This window comes from Pseudorca crassidens, chromosome 19 (genome assembly GCF_039906515.1).
Source record: "Pseudorca crassidens isolate mPseCra1 chromosome 19, mPseCra1.hap1, whole genome shotgun sequence".
In the NCBI taxonomy this organism is placed as follows: Eukaryota; Metazoa; Chordata; class Mammalia; order Artiodactyla; family Delphinidae; genus Pseudorca; species Pseudorca crassidens.
In genome coordinates, this window is record NC_090314.1 from 25,009,255 (window position 1) to 25,032,975 (window position 23,721).

Below are 23,721 nucleotides of genomic sequence, written 5' to 3' on the forward strand. Positions count from 1 at the left end.
CACCTGGTAGTTGGCATTGCCTCCCGGGTTCCGGCTGAGTGGCATGAAGGTGGGCGGGGGTGGAGGGTGCTCGGTAGCCTGGACGTCGGGCAGGAGGTCAGAGGGGCGGAGGAGCAGCACTGAGCTGGGAGCCGGGGCCCGCTGGTCCGAGGCCTCGGCCAGTACCGTGAGGGAGGCGGAGGTGGCCACAGGGCGCCGCAAGGGCAGGATCTCAGCCCATTCGGCCGCCGGGTGCCGCACCTCGTGGGGATCGCGGGAGTAATCCAAGTGTCCCGCGGAGGGATGCAGGCTGCGGTTGGACTCGCTGTGAGCACAGCTGGGGAGGCTACGTCTGTGGGCCGGTGGGGTGTCACGCTACCAGGCATCGGGCCGGTAGACCCGAGGCACCAGAGCGGATGGAGGCTCAGAGCCCTCCAGACCCAGACTCCGCCGCGGGCCCAGTTGCCGTCCTTTCGGCCCGCGAGCCCCTCGACCTGCACCTGGCCGCCCCCACCGGCGCCCAGCCCCGGCGCCGCCACCTGTGTGCCGGTGTGTCCCTCCACAGCTCCCTCCGACAAAAGCCCCGCCCCACCACCACCCCGCCCCTCTGGCGTGTCACCGCGGTTGGGTGCGGGAGCGGGATCGAGGGCAGGGGCCGCTTCCCCGGGCCTGCCGGCCACCAGGGGCGGGGTCCTGAGCTCGGCGGGGGGTGTGGGGGCAAGGGTGGCCTTGCCGGGGCTGAGGGGCCGTGGCGACTCAATGGTGGCTCCCGGTGGCTTCGGGCCGGCTGCTGTCGGGCAGGAGGGCCGGCCCGGGCTGCGGCCGGGCTGCGCCTAGCGCCGCGTGGGCGGGCAGGGCCGATGCCCAAGGGACCGCGGGCCCCGGGCCCTGAAGCCTCCGGGGCCACGTCCCTGTGAGCGACGTGCGGGATCTTGGGCGGGGCGCCAAGCGCTGAAGGGTTTGCTGGGTCACGGCCGCCCTGGGCTGGGAGGTGGTCGCCAAACCCTCCGCCGCCGCCCGATACCCGAGACCTCCGTTTCCCCTGCCTGGGCGGGCGAGGGGGCCCTGCCGGAGCGGGCCGGCCGCCAGGCTGGCGTTAAGGCGCCAGCGCCAGCGAAACTGGGCCTCAAGAGGCCGCCCGCGGCCCCCCGCCCCCGTCTACGGCCATACCACCCTGAACGCGCCCGATCTCGTCTGATCTCGGAAGCTAAGCAGGGTCGGGCCTGGTTAGTACTTGGATGGGAGACCGCCTGGGAATACCGGGTGCTGTAGGCTTTTTGCCTCCCGCTCCGCCCGCCTTCTCCTTTACTCGCCCGCGGCGGGGGCCGCCGGCTCCGCCCCCGCCGGGCCGCGCTGCAGGCCCCACCTCCTCAGGCCCCTCCCACCATGGCGCGCGCCGGCGGGGGCGCTCCCCGCCGTCCCGGCCGGCCAGGCGGCCAGAAGGCGGCCCTGGAAGGCAGCCGCACCCCAGACGCTCCCGGGGTGGCTGGCCCGGACCCAGACTCCGCCGCGGGCCCAGTTGCCGTCCTTTCGGCCCGCGAGCCCCTCGACCTGCACCTGGCCGCCCCCACCGGCGCCCAGCCCCGGCGCCGCCACCTGTGTGCCGGTGTGTCCCTCCACAGCTCCCTCCGACAAAAGCCCCGCCCCACCACCACCCCGCCCCTCTGGCGTGTCACCGCGGCCGGGTGCGGGAGCGGGATCGAGGGCAGGGGCCGCTTCCCCGGGCCTGCCGGCCACCAGGGGCGGGGTCCTGAGCTCGGCGGGGGGTGTGGGGGCAAGGGTGGCCTTGCCGGGGCTGAGGGGCCGTGGCGACTCAATGGAGGCTCGCGGTGGCTTCGGGCCGGCTGCTGTCGGGCAGGAGGGCCGGCCCGGGCTGCGGCCGGGCTGCGCCTAGCGCCGCGTGGGCGGGCAGGGCCGATGCCCAAGGGACCGCGGGCCCCGGGCCCTGAAGCCTCCGGGGCCACGTCCCTGTGAGCGACGTGCGGGATCTTGGGCGGGGCGCCAAGCGCCGAAGGGTTTGCTGGGTCACGGCCGCCCTGGGCTGGGAGGTGGTCGCCAAACCCTCCGCCGCCGCCCGATACCCGAGACCTCCGTTCCCCCTGCCTGGGCGGGCGAGGGGGCCCTGCCGGGGCGGGCCGGCCGCCAGGCTGGCGTTAAGGCGCCAGCGCCAGCGAAACTGGTCCTCAAGAGGCAGCCGTCGGCCCCCGCCCCCGTCTGCGGCCATACCACCCTGAACGCGCCCGATCTCGTCTGATCTCGGAAGCTAAGCAGGGTCGGGCCTGGTTAGTACTTGGATGGGAGACCGCCTGGGAATACCGGGTGCTGTAGGCTTTTTGCCTCCCGCTGCGCCCGCCTTCTCCTTTACTCGCCCGCGGCGGGGGGGCCGCCGGCTCCGCCCCCGCCGAGCCCCGCTGCAGGCAGTAGGCAAGGTGGTTTACCTGCCCGAGCAGGAAGCTTGGGCGATGGCAGAAGTGGGAAGAAACTCTTGAGCACAGGTTCTTGGGATCCACGGAGCAGCGCATGCACATGCGATGGGTGCCTACACAGCTGGCTTGCTTGTCTGTGGGGAAAGGCGAGATGGGTCAGGGCCTGGGTTCCTGAGGGGCTGAGAATCAAGGCAGGGATAGAAGAAAGGGGACAGGCCCACATCCCCTGAACCCACGCCGGCGCCCACTCACCTTTGTGGAAAATACGATTGAAAAGTGCCCTCAAGAATCTCTTCAGATGCCTCCAGAGTTGAGGGAAGAAGGGGAGGGGGGAGGCCGGGAGCAGGGTGAGCCCTGAAATCCAACCCTTGTCCGGTCACACCCCAGCAGCCCTCCCACCTCAGCCCCTTCAAGACCCCAGGGCTCCCCCAACCGCGCTGCACAGATCCTGCCCTGACCATAGTCACCATGTTGATCCCCACGTTGAGCAAGATGAAGCTGACCGGGATCAGAAGAATTGAGTATCCTTGCTCCTGGCATTTCCTGGGGATGGGGCCAGTGAACGGCTCGGCTCGGTAGTAGTTTCGCTCACCCATGGCCGTTGGTCCCAGGACTGCCTGGGCCCTCTGCCCTCCAGTTTTAACTGGGAGCCAGACTGGGTCATAATGGGGCAGGTGGTGAGGTCACAGTGAGGGAGGGGGATGAAAAGGAGGGCCCAGAGTGGCATTCCCTGGTAACCAGGGTCAGGTAAGCTGAGCCTGGACAGTCAAACAGGGCCCGGTGGCCGGCATACATCCCCTCGAGCGGTCATTCATTCGCTCACCGCCCGCTGACTCACTTGTTCAAATGACACATTGCGTCTCTTGGCCCCTCTTGAGACTAGGAAGACCTTGGCCTCAGAGGCCTGCTGAAGGCCTGGCTGGAGTCCAGAGCCTCAGCCTTCTTCATGCCCTTCACTGGGCCTGGAGCTGGACCTGCCCAGATGTGGAACCTCCCAGTTTGGAAGCAACTTCTTGTATGAGGCTCTCTGTGGACAGGGACAGCTGAGACACAGAGGAGGTGCCCAGAGACCAGGGGTTTGGAGTCTGCAGCTGCAGATGTACTTAGTGCATGGTATAGGACCAGGAGGGGCCTGCTGGCACAACTGTGGCCACTAAACCAAAGGGACCCTCAGGCCAAGAAGGGGACACTGGCTTCTTATTGCAGGAAGCCAAGCGCAGGGACCCAGGCTGGCAGAAGGAGTGGCACTTCCAAGCCACAGACCACCAATGTTTCCTGGACTCTGGCGCTCTTTATTCCTCTCTCCATGCCCTGCCGCCCCCTGCCCCTGCCCCCATTTGCTGCTGGTAAGTTCATTTTCCCAGTCTGGCTCCCGTGCAGAGAGGGCCTGGAGGCCGAGGTGGAAGGTAGCAGCGAGTTGGCCCACGCTTGGCCCTCCTGCGGTTGCCGCTTCAGCACCAGACTGTCATACACCTGGTAGTTGGCATTGCCTCCCGGGTTCCGGCTGAGTGGCATGAAGGTGGGCGGGGGTGGAGGGTGCTCGGTAGCCTGGACGTCGGGCAGGAGGTCAGAGGGGCGGAGGAGCAGCACTGAGCTGGGAGCCGGGGCCCGCTGGTCCGAGGCCTCGGCCAGTACCGTGAGGGAGGCGGAGGTGGCCACAGGGCGCCGCAAGGGCAGGATCTCAGCCCATTCGGCCGCCGGGTGCCGCACCTCGTGGGGATCGCGGGAGTAATCCAAGTGTCCCGCGGAGGGATGCAGGCTGCGGTTGGACTCGCTGTGAGCACAGCTGGGGAGGCTACGTCTGTGGGCCGGTGGGGTGTCACGCTACCAGGCATCGGGCCGGTAGACCCGAGGCACCAGAGCGGATGGAGGCTCAGAGCCCTCCAGACCCAGACTCCGCCGCGGGCCCAGTTGCCGTCCTTTCGGCCCGCGAGCCCCTCGACCTGCACCTGGCCGCCCCCACCGGCGCCCAGCCCTGGCGCCGCCACCTGTGTGCCGGTGTGTCCCTCCACAGCTCCCTCCGACAAAAGCCCCGCCCCACCACCACCCCGCCCCTCTGGCGTGTCACCGCGGTTGGGTGCGGGAGCGGGATCGAGGGCAGGGGCCGCTTCCCCGGGCCTGCCGGCCACCAGGGGCGGGGTCCTGAGCTCGGCGGGGGGTGTGGGGGCAAGGGTGGCCTTGCCGGGGCTGAGGGGCCGTGGCGACTCAATGGAGGCTCGCGGTGGCTTCAGGCCGGCTGCTGTCGGGCAGGAGGGCCGGCCCGGGCTGCGGCCGGGCTGCGCCTAGCGCCGCGTGGGCGGGCAGGGCCGATGCCCAAGGGACCGCGGGCCCCGGGCCCTGAAGCCTCCGGGGCCACGTCCCTGTGAGCGACGTGCGGGATCTTGGGCGGGGCGCCAAGCGCCGAAGGGTTTGCTGGGTCACGGCCGCCCTGGGCTGGGAGGTGGTCGCCAAACCCTCCGCCGCCGCCCGATACCCGAGACCTCCGTTCCCCCTGCCTGGGCGGGCGAGGGGGCCCTGCCGGGGCGGGCCGGCCGCCAGGCTGGCGTTAAGGCGCCAGCGCCAGCGAAACTGGGCCTCAAGAGGCCGCCCGCGGCCCCCTGCCCCCGTCTACGGCCATACCACCCTGAACGCGCCCGATCTCGTCTGATCTCGGAAGCTAAGCAGGGTCGGGCCTGGTTAGTACTTGGATGGGAGACCGCCTGGGAATACCGGGTGCTGTAGGCTTTTTGCCTCCCGCTCCGCCCGCCTTCTCCTTTACTCGCCCGCGGCGGGGGGGCCGCCGGCTCCGCCCCCGCCGAGCCCCGCTGCAGGCAGTAGGCAAGGTGGTTTACCTGCCCGAGCAGGAAGCTTGGGCGATGGCAGAAGTGGGAAGAAACTCTTGAGCACAGGTTCTTGGGATCCACGGAGCAGCGCATGCACATGCGATGGGTGCCTACACAGCTGGCTTGCTTGTCTGTGGGGAAAGGCGAGATGGGTCAGGGCCTGGGTTCCTGAGGGGCTGAGAATCAAGGCAGGGATAGAAGAAAGGGGACAGGCCCACATCCCCTGAACCCACGCCGGCGCCCACTCACCTTTGTGGAAAATACGATTGAAAAGTGCCCTCAAGAATCTCTTCAGATGCCTCCAGAGTTGAGGGAAGAAGGGGAGGGGGGAGGCCGGGAGCAGGGTGAGCCCTGAAATCCAACCCTTGTCCGGTCACACCCCAGCAGCCCTCCCACCTCAGCCCCTTCAAGACCCCAGGGCTCCCCCAACCGCGCTGCACAGATCCTGCCCTGACCATAGTCACCATGTTGATCCCCACGTTGAGCAAGATGAAGCTGACCGGGATCAGAAGAATTGAGTATCCTTGCTCCTGGCATTTCCTGGGGATGGGGCCAGTGAACGGCTCGGCTCGGTAGTAGTTTCGCTCACCCATGGCCGTTGGTCCCAGGACTGCCTGGGCCCTCTGCCCTCCAGTTTTAACTGGGAGCCAGACTGGGTCATAATGGGGCAGGTGGTGAGGTCACAGTGAGGGAGGGGGATGAAAAGGAGGGCCCAGAGTGGCATTCCCTGGTAACCAGGGTCAGGTAAGCTGAGCCTGGACAGTCAAACAGGGCCCGGTGGCCGGCATACATCCCCTCGAGCGGTCATTCATTCGCTCACCGCCCGCTGACTCACTTGTTCAAATGACACATTGCGTCTCTTGGCCCCTCTTGAGACTAGGAAGACCTTGGCCTCAGAGGCCTGCTGAAGGCCTGGCTGGAGTCCAGAGCCTCAGCCTTCTTCATGCCCTTCACTGGGCCTGGAGCTGGACCTGCCCAGATGTGGAACCTCCCAGTTTGGAAGCAACTTCTTGTATGAGGCTCTCTGTGGACAGGGACAGCTGAGACACAGAGGAGGTGCCCAGAGACCAGGGGTTTGGAGTCTGCAGCTGCAGATGTACTTAGTGCGTGGTATAGGACCAGGAGGGGCCTGCTGGCACAACTGTGGCCACTAAACCAAAGGGACCCTCAGGCCAAGAAGGGGACACTGGCTTCTTATTGCAGGAAGCCAAGCGCAGGGACCCAGGCTGGCAGAAGGAGTGGCACTTCCAAGCCACAGACCACCAATGTTTCCTGGACTCTGGCGCTCTTTATTCCTCTCTCCATGCCCTGCCGCCCCCTGCCCCTGCCCCCATTTGCTGCTGGTAAGTTCATTTTCCCAGTCTGGCTCCCGTGCAGAGAGGGCCTGGAGGCCGAGGTGGAAGGTAGCAGCGAGTTGGCCCACGCTTGGCCCTCCTGCGGTTGCCGCTTCAGCACCAGACTGTCATACACCTGGTAGTTGGCATTGCCTCCCGGGTTCTGGCTGAGTGGCATGAAGGTGGGCGGGGGTGGAGGGTGCTCGGTAGCCTGGACGTCGGGCAGGAGGTCAGAGGGGCGGAGGAGCAGCACTGAGCTGGGAGCCGGGGCCCGCTGGTCCGAGGCCTCGGCCAGTACCGTGAGGGAGGCGGAGGTGGCCACAGGGCGCCGCAAGGGCAGGATCTCAGCCCATTCGGCCGCCGGGTGCCGCACCTCGTGGGGATCGCGGGAGTAATCCAAGTGTCCCGCGGAGGGATGCAGGCTGCGGTTGGACTCGCTGTGAGCACAGCTGGGGAGGCTACGTCTGTGGGCCGGTGGGGTGTCACGCTACCAGGCATCGGGCCGGTAGACCCGAGGCACCAGAGCGGATGGAGGCTCAGAGCCCTCCAGACCCAGACTCCGCCGCGGGCCCAGTTGCCGTCCTTTCGGCCCGCGAGCCCCTCGACCTGCACCTGGCCGCCCCCACCGGCGCCCAGCCCCGGCGCCGCCACCTGTGTGCCGGTGTGTCCCTCCACAGCTCCCTCCGACAAAAGCCCCGCCCCACCACCACCCCGCCCCTCTGGCGTGTCACCGCGGTTGGGTGCGGGAGCGGGATCGAGGGCAGGGGCCGCTTCCCCGGGCCTGCCGGCCACCAGGGGCGGGGTCCTGAGCTCGGCGGGGGGTGTGGGGGCAAGGGTGGCCTTGCCGGGGCTGAGGGGCCGTGGCGACTCAATGGTGGCTCCCGGTGGCTTCGGGCCGGCTGCTGTCGGGCAGGAGGGCCGGCCCGGGCTGCGGCCGGGCTGCGCCTAGCGCCGCGTGGGCGGGCAGGGCCGATGCCCAAGGGACCGCGGGCCCCGGGCCCTGAAGCCTCCGGGGCCACGTCCCTGTGAGCGACGTGCGGGATCTTGGGCGGGGCGCCAAGCGCTGAAGGGCTTGCTGGGTCACGGCCGCCCTGGGCTGGGAGGTGGTCGCCAAACCCTCCGCCGCCGCCCGATACCCGAGACCTCCGTTTCCCCTGCCTGGGCGGGCGAGGGGGCCCTGCCGGAGCGGGCCGGCCGCCAGGCTGGCGTTAAGGCGCCAGCGCCAGCGAAACTGGGCCTCAAGAGGCCGCCCGCGGCCCCCCGCCCCCGTCTACGGCCATACCACCCTGAACGCGCCCGATCTCGTCTGATCTCGGAAGCTAAGCAGGGTCGGGCCTGGTTAGTACTTGGATGGGAGACCGCCTGGGAATACCGGGTGCTGTAGGCTTTTTGCCTCCCGCTCCGCCCGCCTTCTCCTTTACTCGCCCGCGGCGGGGGCCGCCGGCTCCGCCCCCGCCGGGCCCCGCTGCAGGCCCCACCTCCTCAGGCCCCTCCCACCATGGCGCGCGCCGGCGGGGGCGCTCCCCGCCGTCCCGGCCGGCCAGGCGGCCAGAAGGCGGCCCTGGAAGGCAGCCGCACCCCAGACGCTCCCGGGGTGGCTGGCCCGGACCCAGACTCCGCCGCGGGCCCAGTTGCCGTCCTTTCGGCCCGCGAGCCCCTCGACCTGCACCTGGCCGCCCCCACCGGCGCCCAGCCCCGGCGCCGCCACCTGTGTGCCGGTGTGTCCCTCCACAGCTCCCTCCGACAAAAGCCCCGCCCCACCACCACCCCGCCCCTCTGGCGTGTCACCGCGGCCGGGTGCGGGAGCGGGATCGAGGGCAGGGGCCGCTTCCCCGGGCCTGCCGGCCACCAGGGGCGGGGTCCTGAGCTCGGCGGGGGGTGTGGGGGCAAGGGTGGCCTTGCCGGGGCTGAGGGGCCGTGGCGACTCAATGGAGGCTCGCGGTGGCTTCGGGCCGGCTGCTGTCGGGCAGGAGGGCCGGCCCGGGCTGCGGCCGGGCTGCGCCTAGCGCCGCGTGGGCGGGCAGGGCCGATGCCCAAGGGACCGCGGGCCCCGGGCCCTGAAGCCTCCGGGGCCACGTCCCTGTGAGCGACGTGCGGGATCTTGGGCGGGGCGCCAAGCGCCGAAGGGTTTGCTGGGTCACGGCCGCCCTGGGCTGGGAGGTGGTCGCCAAACCCTCCGCCGCCGCCCGATACCCGAGACCTCCGTTCCCCCTGCCTGGGCGGGCGAGGGGGCCCTGCCGGGGCGGGCCGGCCGCCAGGCTGGCGTTAAGGCGCCAGCGCCAGCGAAACTGGTCCTCAAGAGGCAGCCGTCGGCCCCCGCCCCCGTCTACGGCCATACCACCCTGAACGCGCCCGATCTCGTCTGATCTCGGAAGCTAAGCAGGGTCGGGCCTGGTTAGTACTTGGATGGGAGACCGCCTGGGAATACCGGGTGCTGTAGGCTTTTTGCCTCCCGCTCCGCCCGCCTTCTCCTTTACTCGCCCGCGGCGGGGGGGCCGCCGGCTCCGCCCCCGCCGAGCCCCGCTGCAGGCAGTAGGCAAGGTGGTTTACCTGCCCGAGCAGGAAGCTTGGGCGATGGCAGAAGTGGGAAGAAACTCTTGAGCACAGGTTCTTGGGATCCACGGAGCAGCGCATGCACATGCGATGGGTGCCTACACAGCTGGCTTGCTTGTCTGTGGGGAAAGGCGAGATGGGTCAGGGCCTGGGTTCCTGAGGGGCTGAGAATCAAGGCAGGGATAGAAGAAAGGGGACAGGCCCACATCCCCTGAACCCACGCCGGCGCCCACTCACCTTTGTGGAAAATACGATTGAAAAGTGCCCTCAAGAATCTCTTCAGATGCCTCCAGAGTTGAGGGAAGAAGGGGAGGGGGGAGGCCGGGAGCAGGGTGAGCCCTGAAATCCAACCCTTGTCCGGTCACACCCCAGCAGCCCTCCCACCTCAGCCCCTTCAAGACCCCAGGGCTCCCCCAACCGCGCTGCACAGATCCTGCCCTGACCATAGTCACCATGTTGATCCCCACGTTGAGCAAGATGAAGCTGACCGGGATCAGAAGAATTGAGTATCCTTGCTCCTGGCATTTCCTGGGGATGGGGCCAGTGAACGGCTCGGCTCGGTAGTAGTTTCGCTCACCCATGGCCGTTGGTCCCAGGACTGCCTGGGCCCTCTGCCCTCCAGTTTTAACTGGGAGCCAGACTGGGTCATAATGGGGCAGGTGGTGAGGTCACAGTGAGGGAGGGGGATGAAAAGGAGGGCCCAGAGTGGCATTCCCTGGTAACCAGGGTCAGGTAAGCTGAGCCTGGACAGTCAAACAGGGCCCGGTGGCCGGCATACATCCCCTCGAGCGGTCATTCATTCGCTCACCGCCCGCTGACTCACTTGTTCAAATGACACATTGCGTCTCTTGGCCCCTCTTGAGACTAGGAAGACCTTGGCCTCAGAGGCCTGCTGAAGGCCTGGCTGGAGTCCAGAGCCTCAGCCTTCTTCATGCCCTTCACTGGGCCTGGAGCTGGACCTGCCCAGATGTGGAACCTCCCAGTTTGGAAGCAACTTCTTGTATGAGGCTCTCTGTGGACAGGGACAGCTGAGACACAGAGGAGGTGCCCAGAGACCAGGGGTTTGGAGTCTGCAGCTGCAGATGTACTTAGTGCATGGTATAGGACCAGGAGGGGCCTGCTGGCACAACTGTGGCCACTAAACCAAAGGGACCCTCAGGCCAAGAAGGGGACACTGGCTTCTTATTGCAGGAAGCCAAGCGCAGGGACCCAGGCTGGCAGAAGGAGTGGCACTTCCAAGCCACCGACCACCAATGTTTCCTGGACTCTGGCGCTCTTTATTCCTCTCTCCATGCCCTGCCGCCCCCTGCCCCTGCCCCCATTTGCTGCTGGTAAGTTCATTTTCCCAGTCTGGCTCCCGTGCAGAGAGGGCCTGGAGGCCGAGGTGGAAGGTAGCAGCGAGTTGGCCCACGCTTGGCCCTCCTGCGGTTGCCGCTTCAGCACCAGACTGTCATACACCTGGTAGTTGGCATTGCCTCCCGGGTTCCGGCTGAGTGGCATGAAGGTGGGCGGGGGTGGAGGGTGCTCGGTAGCCTGGACGTCGGGCAGGAGGTCAGAGGGGCGGAGGAGCAGCACTGAGCTGGGAGCCGGGGCCCGCTGGTCCGAGGCCTCGGCCAGTACCGTGAGGGAGGCGGAGGTGGCCACAGGGCGCCGCAAGGGCAGGATCTCAGCCCATTCGGCCGCCGGGTGCCGCACCTCGTGGGGATCGCGGGAGTAATCCAAGTGTCCCGCGGAGGGATGCAGGCTGCGGTTGGACTCGCTGTGAGCACAGCTGGGGAGGCTACGTCTGTGGGCCGGTGGGGTGTCACGCTACCAGGCATCGGGCCGGTAGACCCGAGGCACCAGAGCGGATGGAGGCTCAGAGCCCTCCAGACCCAGACTCCGCCGCGGGCCCAGTTGCCGTCCTTTCGGCCCGCGAGCCCCTCGACCTGCACCTGGCCGCCCCCACCGGCGCCCAGCCCTGGCGCCGCCACCTGTGTGCCGGTGTGTCCCTCCACAGCTCCCTCCGACAAAAGCCCCGCCCCACCACCACCCCGCCCCTCTGGCGTGTCACCGCGGTTGGGAGCGGGAGCGGGATCGAGGGCAGGGGCCGCTTCCCCGGGCCTGCCGGCCACCAGGGGCGGGGTCCTGAGCTCGGCGGGGGGTGTGGGGGCAAGGGTGGCCTTGCCGGGGCTGAGGGGCCGTGGCGACTCAATGGAGGCTCGCGGTGGCTTCGGGCCGGCTGCTGTCGGGCAGGAGGGCCGGCCCGGGCTGCGGCCGGGCTGCGCCTAGCGCCGCGTGGGCGGGCAGGGCCGATGCCCAAGGGACCGCGGGCCCCGGGCCCTGAAGCCTCCGGGGCCACGTCCCTGTGAGCGACGTGCGGGATCTTGGGCGGGGCGCCAAGCGCCGAAGGGTTTGCTGGGTCAGGGCCGCCCTGGGCTGGGAGGTGGTCGCCAAACCCTCCGCCGCCGCCCGATACCCGAGACCTCCGTTCCCCCTGCCTGGGCGGGCGAGGGGGCCCTGCCGGGGCGGGCCGGCCGCCAGGCTGGCGTTAAGGCGCCAGCGCCAGCGAAACTGGGCCTCAAGAGGCCGCCCGCGGCCCCCCGCCCCCGTCTACGGCCATACCACCCTGAACGCGCCCGATCTCGTCTGATCTCGGAAGCTAAGCAGGGTCGGGCCTGGTTAGTACTTGGATGGGAGACCGCCTGGGAATACCGGGTGCTGTAGGCTTTTTGCCTCCCGCTCCTCCCGCCTTCTCCTTTACTCGCCCGCGGCGGGGGGGCCGCCGGCTCCGCTCCCGCCGAGCCCCGCTGCAGGCAGTAGGCAAGGTGGTTTACCTGCCCGAGCAGGAAGCTTGGGCGATGGCAGAAGTGGGAAGAAACTCTTGAGCACAGGTTCTTGGGATCCACGGAGCAGCGCATGCACATGCGATGGGTGCCTACACAGCTGGCTTGCTTGTCTGTGGGGAAAGGCGAGATGGGTCAGGGCCTGGGTTCCTGAGGGGCTGAGAATCAAGGCAGGGATAGAAGAAAGGGGACAGGCCCACATCCCCTGAACCCACGCCGGCGCCCACTCACCTTTGTGGAAAATACGATTGAAAAGTGCCCTCAAGAATCTCTTCAGATGCCTCCAGAGTTGAGGGAAGAAGGGGAGGGGGGAGGCCGGGAGCAGGGTGAGCCCTGAAATCCAACCCTTGTCCGGTCACACCCCAGCAGCCCTCCCACCTCAGCCCCTTCAAGACCCCAGGGCTCCCCCAACCGCGCTGCACAGATCCTGCCCTGACCATAGTCACCATGTTGATCCCCACGTTGAGCAAGATGAAGCTGACCGGGATCAGAAGAATTGAGTATCCTTGCTCCTGGCATTTCCTGGGGATGGGGCCAGTGAACGGCTCGGCTCGGTAGTAGTTTCGCTCACCCATGGCCGTTGGTCCCAGGACTGCCTGGGCCCTCTGCCCTCCAGTTTTAACTGGGAGCCAGACTGGGTCATAATGGGGCAGGTGGTGAGGTCACAGTGAGGGAGGGGGATGAAAAGGAGGGCCCAGAGTGGCATTCCCTGGTAACCAGGGTCAGGTAAGCTGAGCCTGGACAGTCAAACAGGGCCCGGTGGCCGGCATACATCCCCTCGAGCGGTCATTCATTCGCTCACCGCCCGCTGACTCACTTGTTCAAATGACACATTGCGTCTCTTGGCCCCTCTTGAGACTAGGAAGACCTTGGCCTCAGAGGCCTGCTGAAGGCCTGGCTGGAGTCCAGAGCCTCAGCCTTCTTCATGCCCTTCACTGGGCCTGGAGCTGGACCTGCCCAGATGTGGAACCTCCCAGTTTGGAAGCAACTTCTTGTATGAGGCTCTCTGTGGACAGGGACAGCTGAGACACAGAGGAGGTGCCCAGAGACCAGGGGTTTGGAGTCTGCAGCTGCAGATGTACTTAGTGCATGGTATAGGACCAGGAGGGGCCTGCTGGCACAACTGTGGCCACTAAACCAAAGGGACCCTCAGGCCAAGAAGGGGACACTGGCTTCTTATTGCAGGAAGCCAAGCGCAGGGACCCAGGCTGGCAGAAGGAGTGGCACTTCCAAGCCACAGACCACCAATGTTTCCTGGACTCTGGCGCTCTTTATTCCTCTCTCCATGCCCTGCCGCCCCCTGCCCCTGCCCCCATTTGCTGCTGGTAAGTTCATTTTCCCAGTCTGGCTCCCGTGCAGAGAGGGCCTGGAGGCCGAGGTGGAAGGTAGCAGCGAGTTGGCCCACGCTTGGCCCTCCTGCGGTTGCCGCTTCAGCACCAGACTGTCATACACCTGGTAGTTGGCATTGCCTCCCGGGTTCCGGCTGAGTGGCATGAAGGTGGGCGGGGGTGGAGGGTGCTCGGTAGCCTGGACGTCGGGCAGGAGGTCAGAGGGGCGGAGGAGCAGCACTGAGCTGGGAGCCGGGGCCCGCTGGTCCGAGGCCTCGGCCAGTACCGTGAGGGAGGCGGAGGTGGCCACAGGGCGCCGCAAGGGCAGGATCTCAGCCCATTCGGCCGCCGGGTGCCGCACCTCGTGGGGATCGCGGGAGTAATCCAAGTGTCCCGCGGAGGGATGCAGGCTGCGGTTGGACTCGCTGTGAGCACAGCTGGGGAGGCTACGTCTGTGGGCCGGTGGGGTGTCACGCTACCAGGCATCGGGCCGGTAGACCCGAGGCACCAGAGCGGATGGAGGCTCAGAGCCCTCCAGACCCAGACTCCGCCGCGGGCCCAGTTGCCGTCCTTTCGGCCCGCGAGCCCCTCGACCTGCACCTGGCCGCCCCCACCGGCGCCCAGCCCCGGCGCCGCCACCTGTGTGCCGGTGTGTCCCTCCACAGCTCCCTCCGACAAAAGCCCCGCCCCACCACCACCCCGCCCCTCTGGCGTGTCACCGCGGTTGGGTGCGGGAGCGGGATCGAGGGCAGGGGCCGCTTCCCCGGGCCTGCCGGCCACCAGGGGCGGGGTCCTGAGCTCGGCGGGGGGTGTGGGGGCAAGGGTGGCCTTGCCGGGGCTGAGGGGCCGTGGCGACTCAATGGTGGCTCCCGGTGGCTTCGGGCCGGCTGCTGTCGGGCAGGAGGGCCGGCCCGGGCTGCGGCCGGGCTGCGCCTAGCGCCGCGTGGGCGGGCAGGGCCGATGCCCAAGGGACCGCGGGCCCCGGGCCCTGAAGCCTCCGGGGCCACGTCCCTGTGAGCGACGTGCGGGATCTTGGGCGGGGCGCCAAGCGCTGAAGGGTTGGCTGGGTCACGGCCGCCCTGGGCTGGGAGGTGGTCGCCAAACCCTCCGCCGCCGCCCGATACCCGAGACCTCCGTTTCCCCTGCCTGGGCGGGCGAGGGGGCCCTGCCGGGGCGGGCTGGCCGCCAGGCTGGCGTTAAGGCGCCAGCGCCAGCGAAACTGGGCCTCAAGAGGCCGCCCGCGGCCCCCCGCCCCCGTCTACGGCCATACCACCCTGAACGCGCCCGATCTCGTCTGATCTCGGAAGCTAAGCAGGGTCGGGCCTGGTTAGTACTTGGATGGGAGACCGCCTGGGAATACCGGGTGCTGTAGGCTTTTTGCCTCCCGCTCCGCCCGCCTTCTCCTTTACTCGCCCGCGGCGGGGGCCGCCGGCTCCGCCCCCGCCGGGCCGCGCTGCAGGCCCCACCTCCTCAGGCCCCTCCCACCATGGCGCGCGCCGGCGGGGGCGCTCCCCGCCGGCCCGGCCGGCCAGGCGGCCAGAAGGCGGCCCTGGAAGGCAGCCGCACCCCAGACGCTCCCGGGGTGGCTGGCCCGGACCCAGACTCCGCCGCGGGCCCAGTTGCCGTCCTTTCGGCCCGCGAGCCCCTCGACCTGCACCTGGCCGCCCCCACCGGCGCCCAGCCCCGGCGCCGCCACCTGTGTGCCGGTGTGTCCCTCCACAGCTCCCTCCGACAAAAGCCCCGCCCCACCACCACCCCGCCCCTCTGGCGTGTCACCGCGGCCGGGTGCGGGAGCGGGATCGAGGGCAGGGGCCGCTTCCCCGGGCCTGCCGGCCACCAGGGGCGGGGTCCTGAGCTCGGCGGGGGGTGTGGGGGCAAGGGTGGCCTTGCCGGGGCTGAGGGGCCGTGGCGACTCAATGGAGGCTCGCGGTGGCTTCGGGCCGGCTGCTGTCGGGCAGGAGGGCCGGCCCGGGCTGCGGCCGGGCTGCGCCTAGCGCCGCGTGGGCGGGCAGGGCCGATGCCCAAGGGACCGCGGGCCCCGGGCCCTGAAGCCTCCGGGGCCACGTCCCTGTGAGCGACGTGCGGGATCTTGGGCGGGGCGCCAAGCGCCGAAGGGTTTGCTGGGTCACGGCCGCCCTGGGCTGGGAGGTGGTCGCCAAACCCTCCGCCGCCGCCCGATACCCGAGACCTCCGTTCCCCCTGCCTGGGCGGGCGAGGGGGCCCTGCCGGGGCGGGCCGGCCGCCAGGCTGGCGTTAAGGCGCCAGCGCCAGCGAAACTGGGCCTCAAGAGGCCGCCCGCGGCCCCCCGCCCCCGTCTACGGCCATACCACCCTGAACGCGCCCGATCTCGTCTGATCTCGGAAGCTAAGCAGGGTCGGGCCTGGTTAGTACTTGGATGGGAGACCGCCTGGGAATACCGGGTGCTGTAGGCTTTTTGCCTCCCGCTCCGCCCGCCTTCTCCTTTACTCGCCCGCGGCGGGGGGGCCGCCGGCTCCGCCCCCGCCGAGCCCCGCTGCAGGCAGTAGGCAAGGTGGTTTACCTGCCCGAGCAGGAAGCTTGGGCGATGGCAGAAGTGGGAAGAAACTCTTGAGCACAGGTTCTTGGGATCCACGGAGCAGCGCATGCACATGCGATGGGTGCCTACACAGCTGGCTTGCTTGTCTGTGGGGAAAGGCGAGATGGGTCAGGGCCTGGGTTCCTGAGGGGCTGAGAATCAAGGCAGGGATAGAAGAAAGGGGACAGGCCCACATCCCCTGAACCCACGCCGGCGCCCACTCACCTTTGTGGAAAATACGATTGAAAAGTGCCCTCAAGAATCTCTTCAGATGCCTCCAGAGTTGAGGGAAGAAGGGGAGGGGGGAGGCCGGGAGCAGGGTGAGCCCTGAAATCCAACCCTTGTCCGGTCACACCCCAGCAGCCCTCCCACCTCAGCCCCTTCAAGACCCCAGGGCTCCCCCAACCGCGCTGCACAGATCCTGCCCTGACCATAGTCACCATGTTGATCCCCACGTTGAGCAAGATGAAGCTGACCGGGATCAGAAGAATTGAGTATCCTTGCTCCTGGCATTTCCTGGGGATGGGGCCAGTGAACGGCTCGGCTCGGTAGTAGTTTCGCTCACCCATGGCCGTTGGTCCCAGGACTGCCTGGGCCCTCTGCCCTCCAGTTTTAACTGGGAGCCAGACTGGGTCATAATGGGGCAGGTGGTGAGGTCACAGTGAGGGAGGGGGATGAAAAGGAGGGCCCAGAGTGGCATTCCCTGGTAACCAGGGTCAGGTAAGCTGAGCCTGGACAGTCAAACAGGGCCCGGTGGCCGGCATACATCCCCTCGAGCGGTCATTCATTCGCTCACCGCCCGCTGACTCACTTGTTCAAATGACACATTGCGTCTCTTGGCCCCTCTTGAGACTAGGAAGACCTTGGCCTCAGAGGCCTGCTGAAGGCCTGGCTGGAGTCCAGAGCCTCAGCCTTCTTCATGCCCTTCACTGGGCCTGGAGCTGGACCTGCCCAGATGTGGAACCTCCCAGTTTGGAAGCAACTTCTTGTATGAGGCTCTCTGTGGACAGGGACAGCTGAGACACAGAGGAGGTGCCCAGAGACCAGGGGTTTGGAGTCTGCAGCTGCAGATGTACTTAGTGCATGGTATAGGACCAGGAGGGGCCTGCTGGCAGAGCTGTGGCCACTAAACCAAAGGGACCCTCAGGCCAAGAAGGGGACACTGGCTTCTTATTGCAGGAAGCCAAGCGCAGGGACCCAGGCTGGCAGAAGTAGTGGCGCTTCCAAGCCACAGACCACCAATGTTTCCTGGACTCTGGCGCTCTTTATTCCTCTCTCCATGCCCTGCCGCCCCCTGCCCCTGCCCCCATTTGCTGCTGGTAAGTTCATTTTCCCAGTCTGGCTCCCATGCAGAGAGGGCCTGGAGGCCGAGGTGGAAGGTAGCAGCGAGTTGGCCCACGCTTGGCCCTCCTGCGGTTGCCGCTTCAGCACCAGACTGTCATACACCTGGTAGTTGGCATTGCCTCCCGGGTTCCGGCTGAGTGGCATGAAGGTGGGCGGGGGTGGAGGGTGCTCGGTAGCCTGGACGTCGGGCAGGAGGTGAGAGGGGCGGAGGAGCAGCGCTGAGCTGGGAGCCGGGGCCCGCTGGTCCGAGGCCTCGGCCAGTACCGTGAGGGAGGCGGAGGTGGCCACAGGGCGCCGCAAGGGCAGGATCTCAGCCCATTCGGCCGCCGGGTGCCGCACCTCGTGGGGATCGCGGGAGTAATCCAAGTGTCCCGCGGAGGGATGCAGGCTGCGGTTGGACTCGCTGTGAGCACAGCTGGGGAGGCTACGTCTGTGGGCCGGTGGGGTGTCACGCTACCAGGCATCGGGCCGGTAGACCCGAGGCACCAGAGCGGATGGAGGCTCAGAGCCCTCCAGACCCAGACTCCGCCGCGGGCCCAGTTGCCGTCCTTTCGGCCCGCGAGCCCCTCGACCTGCACCTGGCCGCCCCCACCGGCGCCCAGCCCCGGTGCCGCCACCTGTGTGCCGGTGTGTCCCTCCACAGCTCCCTCCGACAAAAGCCCCGCCCCACCACCACCCCGCCCCTCTGGCGTGTCACCGCGGTTGGGTGCGGGAGCGGGATCGACGGCAGGGGCCGCTTCCCCGGGCCTGCCGGCCACCAGGGGCGGGGTCCTGAGCTCGGCGGGGGGTGTGGGGGCAAGGGTGGCCTTGCCGGGGCTGAGGGGCCGTGGCGACTCAATGGAGGCTCGCGGTGGCTTCGGGCCGGCTGCTGTCGGGCAGGAGGGCCGGCCCGGGCTGCGGCCGGGCTGCGCCTAGCGCCGCGTGGGCGGGCAGGGCCGATGCCCAAGGGACCGCGGGCCCCGGGCCCTGAAGCCTCCGGGGCCACGTCCCTGTGAGCGACGTGCGGGATCTTGGGCGGGGCGCCAAGCGCCGAAGGGTTTGCTGGGTCAGGGCCGCCCTGGGCTGGGAGGTGGTCGCCAAACCGTCCGCCGCCGCCCGATACCCGAGACCTCCGTTTCCCCTGCCTGGGCGGGCGAGGGGGCCCTGCCGGGGCGGGCCGGCCGCCAGGCTGGCGTTAAGGCGCCAGCGCCAGCGAAACTGGGCCTCAAGAGGCCGCCCGCGGCCCCCCGCCCCCGTCTACGGCCATACCACCCTGAACGCGCCCGATCTCGTCTGATCTCGGAAGCTAAGCAGGGTCGGGCCTGGTTAGTACTTGGATGGGTGACCGCCTGGGAATACCGGGTGCTGTAGGCTTTTTGCCTCCCGCTCCGCCCGCCTTCTCCTCTACTCGCCCGCGGCGGGGGCCGCCGGCTCCGCCCCCGCCGGGCCGCGCTGCAGGCCCCACCTCCTCAGGCCCCTCCCACCACGGCGCGCGCCGGCGGGGGCGCTCCCCGCCGGCCCGGCCGGCCAGGCGGCCAGAAGGCGGCCCTGGAAGGCAGCCGCACCCCAGACGCTCCCGGGGTGGCTGGCCCGGACCCAGACTCCGCCGCGGGCCCAGTTGCCGTCCTTTCGGCCCGCGAGCCCCTCGACCTGCACCTGGCCGCCCCCACCGGCGCCCAGCCCCGGCGCCGCCACCTGTGTGCCGGTGTGTCCCTCCACAGCTCCCTCCGACAAAAGCCCCGCCCCACCACCACCCCGCCCCTCTGGCGTGTCACCGCGGCCGGGTGCGGGAGCGGGATCGAGGGCAGGGGCCGCTTCCCCGGGCCTGCCGGCCACCAGGGGCGGGGTCCTGAGCTCGGCGGGGGGTGTGGGGGCAAGGGTGGCCTTGCCGGGGCTGAGGGGCCGTGGCGACTCAATGGAGGCTCCCGGTGGCTTCGGGCCGGCTGCTGTCGGGCAGGAGGGCCGGCCCGGGCTGCGCCTAGCGCCGCGTGGGCGGGCAGGGCCGATGCCCAAGGGACCGCGGGCCCCGGGCCCTGAAGCCTCCGGGGCCACGTCCCTGTGAGCGACGTGCGGGATCTTGGGCGGGGCGCCAAGCGCTGAAGGGTTTGCTGGGTCACGGCCGCCCTGGGCTGGGAGGTGGTCGCCAAACCCTCCGCCGCCGCCCGATACCCGAGACCTCCGTTTCCCCTGCCTGGGCGGGCGAGGGGGCCCTGCCGGGGCGGGCCGGCCGCCAGGCTGGCGTTAAGGCGCCAGCGCCAGCGAAACTGGGCCTCAAGAGGCAGCCGTCGGCCCCCGCCCCCATCTACGGCCATACCACCCTGAACGCGCCCGATCTCGTCTGATCTCGGAAGCTAAGCAGGGTCGGGCCTGGTTAGTACTTGGATGGGAGACCGCCTGGGAATACCGGGTGCTGTAGGCTTTTTGCCTCCCGCTCCGCCCGCCTTCTCCTTTACTCGCCCGCGGCGGGGGGGCCGCCGGCTCCGCCCCCGCCGAGCCCCGCTGCAGGCAGTAGGCAAGGTGGTTTACCTGCCCGAGCAGGAAGCTTGGGCGATGGCAGAAGTGGGAAGAAACTCTTGAGCACAGGTTCTTGGGATCCACGGAGCAGCGCATGCACATGCGATGGGTGCCTACACAGCTGGCTTGCTTGTCTATGGGGAAAGGCGAGATGGGTCAGGGCCTGGGTTCCTGAGGGGCTGAGAATCAAGGCAGGGATAGAAGAAAGGGGACAGGCCCACATCCCCTGAACCCACGCCGGCGCCCACTCACCTTTGTGGAAAATACGATTGAAAAGTGCCCGCAAGAATCTCTTCAGATGCCTCCAGAGTTGAGGGAAGAAGGGGAGGGGGCAGGCCGGGAGCAGGGTGAGCCCTGAAATCCAACCCTTGTCCGGTCACACCCCAGCAGCCCTCCCACCTCAGCCCCTTCAAGACCCCAGGGCGCCCCCAACCGCGCTGCACAGATCCTGCCCTGACCATAGTCACCATGTTGATCCCCACGTTGAGCAAGATGAAGCTGACCGGGATCAGAAGAATTGAGTATCCTTGCTCCTGGCATTTCCTGGGGATGGGGCCAGTGAACGGCTCGGCTCGGTAGTAGTTTCGCTCACCCATGGCCCGTTGGTCCCAGGACTGCCTGGGCCCTCTGCCCTCCAGTTTTAACTGGGAGCCAGACTGGGTCATAATGGGGCAGGTGGTGAGGTCACAGTGAGGGAGGGGGATGAAAAGGAGGGCCCAGAGTGGCATTCCCTGGTAACCAGGGTCAGGTAAGCTGAGCCTGGACAGTCAAACAGGGCCCGGTGGCCGGCATACATCCCCTCGAGCGGTCATTCATTCGCTCACCGCCCGCTGACTCACTTGTTCAAATGACACATTGCGTCTCTTGGCCCCTCTTGAGACTAGGAAGACCTTGGCCTCAGAGGCCTGCTGAAGGCCTGGCTGGAGTCCAGAGCCTCAGCCTTCTTCATGCCCTTCACTGGGCCTGGAGCTGGACCTGCCCAGATGTGGAACCTCCCAGTTTGGAAGCAACTTCTTGTATGAGGCTCTCTGTGGACAGGGACAGCTGAGACACAGAGGAGGTGCCCAGAGACCAGGGGTTTGGAGTCTGCAGCTGCAGATGTACTTAGTGCATGGTATAGGACCAGGAGGGGCCTGCTGGCAGAACAGTGGCCACTAAACCAAAGGGACCCTCAGGCCAAGAAGGGGACACTGGCTTCTTATTGCAGGAAGCCAAGCGCAGGGACCCAGGCTGGCAGAAGGAGTGGCGCTTCCAAGCCACAGACCACCAATGTTTCCTGGACTCTGGTGCTCTTTATTCCTCTCTCCATGCCCTGCCGCCCCCTGCCCCTGCCCCCATTTGCTGCTGGTAAGTTCATTTTCCCAGTCTGGCTCCCGTGCAGAGAGGGCCTGGAGGCCGAGGTGGAAGGTAGCAGCGAGTTGGCCCGCGCTTGGCCCTCCTGCGGTTGCCGCTTCAGCACCAGACTGTCATACACCTGGTAGTTGGCATTGCCTCCCGGGTTCCGGCTGAGTGGCATGAAGGTGGGCGGGGGTGGAGGGTGCTCGGTAGCCTGGACGTCGGGCAGGAGGTGAGAGGGGCGGAGGAGCAGCGCTGAGCTGGGAGCCGGGGCCCGCTGGTCCGAGGCCTCGGCCAGTACCGTGAGGGAGGCGGAGGTGGCCACAGGGCGCCGCAAGGGCAGGATCTCAGCCCATTCGGCCGCCGGGTGCCGCACCTCGTGGGGATCGCGGGAGTAATCCAAGTGTCCCGCGGAGGGATGCAGGCTGCGGTTGGACTCGCTGTGAGCACAGCTGGGGAGGCTACGTCTGTGGGCCGGTGGGGTGTCGCGCTACCAGGCGTCGGGCCGGTAGACCCGAGGCACCAGAGCGGATGGAGGCTCAGAGCCCTCCAGACCCAGACTCCGCCATGGGCCCAGTTGCCGTCCTTTTGGCCCGCGAGCCCCTCGACCTGCACCTGGCCGCCCCCACCGGCGCCCAGCCCCGGCGCCGCCACCTGTGTGCCGGTGTGTCCCTCCACAGCTCCCTCCGACAAAAGCCGCCCCCCACCCCGCCCCTCTGGCGTGTCACCGCGGCCGGGTGCGGGAGCGGGATCGAGGGCAGGGGCCGCTTCCCCGGGCCTGCCGGCCACCAGGGGCGGGGTCCTGAGCTCGGCGGGGGGTGTGGGGGCAAGGGTGGCCTTGCCGGGGCTGAGGGGCCGTGGAGACTCAATGGAGGCTCCCGGTGGCTTCGGGCCGGCTGCTGTCGGGCAGGAGGGCCGGCCCGGGCTGCGGCCGGGCTGCGCCTAGCGCCGCGTGGGCGGGCAGGGCCGATGCCCAAGGGACCGCGGGCCCCGGGCCCTGAAGCCTCCGGGGCCACGTCCCTGTGAGCGACGTGCGGGATCTTGGGCGGGGCGCCAAGCGCCGAAGGGTTTGCTGGGTCACGGCCGCCCTGGGCTGGGAGGTGGTCGCCAAACCCTCCGCCGCCGCCCGATACCCGAGACCTCCGTTCCCCCTGCCTGGGCGGGCGAGGGGGCCCTGCCGGGGCGGGCCGGCCGCCAGGCTGGCGTTAAGGCGCCAGCGCCAGCGAAACTGGGCCTCAAGAGGCAGCCGTCGGCCCCCGCCCCCGTCTACGGCCATACCACCCTGAACGCGCCCGATCTCGTCTGATCTCGGAAGCTAAGCAGGGTCGGGCCTGGTTAGTACTTGGATGGGAGACCGCCTGGGAATACCGGGTGCTGTAGGCTTTTTGCCTCCCGCTCCGCCCGCCTTCTCCTTTACTCGCCCGCGGCGGGGGGGCCGCCGGCTCCGCCCCCGCCGAGCCCCGCTGCAGGCAGTAGGCAAGGTGGTTTACCTGCCCGAGCAGGAAGCTTGGGCGATGGCAGAAGTGGGAAGAAACTCTTGAGCACAGGTTCTTGGGATCCACGGAGCAGCGCATGCACATGCGATGGGTGCCTACACAGCTGGCTTGCTTGTCTGTGGGGAAAGGCGAGATGGGTCAGGGCCTGGGTTCCTGAGGGGCTGAGAATCAAGGCAGGGATAGAAGAAAGGGGACAGGCCCACATCCCCTGAACCCACGCCGGCGCCCACTCACCTTTGTGGAAAATACGATTGAAAAGTGCCCTCAAGAATCTCTTCAGATGCCTCCAGAGTTGAGGGAAGAAGGGGAGGGGGGAGGCCGGGAGCAGGGTGAGCCCTGAAATCCAACCCTTGTCCGGTCACACCCCAGCAGCCCTCCCACCTCAGCCCCTTCAAGACCCCAGGGCTCCCCCAACCGCGCTGCACAGATCCTGCCCTGACCATAGTCACCATGTTGATCCCCACGTTGAGCAAGATGAAGCTGACCGGGATCAGAAGAATTGAGTATCCTTGCTCCTGGCATTTCCTGGGGATGGGGCCAGTGAACGGCTCGGCTCGGTAGTAGTTTCGCTCACCCATGGCCGTTGGTCCCAGGACTGCCTGGGCCCTCTGCCCTCCAGTTTTAACTGGGAGCCAGACTGGGTCATAATGGGGCAGGTGGTGAGGTCACAGTGAGGGAGGGGGATGAAAAGGAGGGCCCAGAGTGGCATTCCCTGGTAACCAGGGTCAGGTAAGCTGAGCCTGGACAGTCAAACAGGGCCCGGTGGCCGGCATACATCCCCTCGAGCGGTCATTCATTCGCTCACCGCCCGCTGACTCACTTGTTCAAATGACACATTGCGTCTCTTGGCCCCTCTTGAGACTAGGAAGACCTTGGCCTCAGAGGCCTGCTGAAGGCCTGGCTGGAGTCCAGAGCCTCAGCCTTCTTCATGCCCTTCACTGGGCCTGGAGCTGGACCTGCCCAGATGTGGAACCTCCCAGTTTGGAAGCAACTTCTTGTATGAGGCTCTCTGTGGACAGGGACAGCTGAGACACAGAGGAGGTGCCCAGAGACCAGGGGTTTGGAGTCTGCAGCTGCAGATGTACTTAGTGCATGGTATAGGACCAGGAGGAGCCTGCTGGCACAACTGTGGCCACTAAACCAAAGGGTCCCTCAGGCCAAGAAGGGGACACTGGCTTCTTATTGCAGGAAGCCAAGCGCAGGGACCCAGGCTGGCAGAAGGAGTGGCGCTT

General features: G+C 68.0%; 11 non-coding genes across 11 annotated transcripts; all 11 read left to right on the forward strand.

Annotated features, from left to right (window-relative positions):
* The first annotated feature begins 1,135 nt into the window (after positions 1–1,135).
* On the forward strand, positions 1,136–1,254 carry LOC137213319 (5S ribosomal RNA). The gene has a single exon (XR_010937959.1). It is a non-coding gene; the product is annotated as a 5S ribosomal RNA (ribosomal RNA).
* Positions 1,255–2,191: 937 nt separating this feature from the next.
* LOC137213517 (5S ribosomal RNA) lies at positions 2,192–2,310 on the forward strand. Its single transcript, XR_010938154.1, has one exon. It is a non-coding gene; the product is annotated as a 5S ribosomal RNA (ribosomal RNA).
* Positions 2,311–5,010: 2,700 nt separating this feature from the next.
* On the forward strand, positions 5,011–5,129 carry LOC137213320 (5S ribosomal RNA). The gene has a single exon (XR_010937960.1). It is a non-coding gene; the product is annotated as a 5S ribosomal RNA (ribosomal RNA).
* A 2,700-nt stretch (positions 5,130–7,829) lies between these two features.
* LOC137213322 (5S ribosomal RNA) lies at positions 7,830–7,948 on the forward strand. The gene has a single exon (XR_010937962.1). It is a non-coding gene; the product is annotated as a 5S ribosomal RNA (ribosomal RNA).
* A 937-nt stretch (positions 7,949–8,885) lies between these two features.
* Positions 8,886–9,004, forward strand: LOC137213323 (5S ribosomal RNA). The gene has a single exon (XR_010937963.1). It is a non-coding gene; the product is annotated as a 5S ribosomal RNA (ribosomal RNA).
* A 2,700-nt stretch (positions 9,005–11,704) lies between these two features.
* Positions 11,705–11,823, forward strand: LOC137213324 (5S ribosomal RNA). Its single transcript, XR_010937964.1, has one exon. It is a non-coding gene; the product is annotated as a 5S ribosomal RNA (ribosomal RNA).
* A 2,700-nt stretch (positions 11,824–14,523) lies between these two features.
* On the forward strand, positions 14,524–14,642 carry LOC137213325 (5S ribosomal RNA). The gene has a single exon (XR_010937965.1). It is a non-coding gene; the product is annotated as a 5S ribosomal RNA (ribosomal RNA).
* Positions 14,643–15,580: 938 nt separating this feature from the next.
* On the forward strand, positions 15,581–15,699 carry LOC137213326 (5S ribosomal RNA). The gene has a single exon (XR_010937966.1). It is a non-coding gene; the product is annotated as a 5S ribosomal RNA (ribosomal RNA).
* Positions 15,700–18,399: 2,700 nt separating this feature from the next.
* LOC137213767 (5S ribosomal RNA) lies at positions 18,400–18,518 on the forward strand. Its single transcript, XR_010938388.1, has one exon. It is a non-coding gene; the product is annotated as a 5S ribosomal RNA (ribosomal RNA).
* A 926-nt stretch (positions 18,519–19,444) lies between these two features.
* On the forward strand, positions 19,445–19,563 carry LOC137213540 (5S ribosomal RNA). The gene has a single exon (XR_010938176.1). It is a non-coding gene; the product is annotated as a 5S ribosomal RNA (ribosomal RNA).
* A 2,694-nt stretch (positions 19,564–22,257) lies between these two features.
* On the forward strand, positions 22,258–22,376 carry LOC137213327 (5S ribosomal RNA). The gene has a single exon (XR_010937967.1). It is a non-coding gene; the product is annotated as a 5S ribosomal RNA (ribosomal RNA).
* Positions 22,377–23,721: the final 1,345 nt, after the last annotated feature.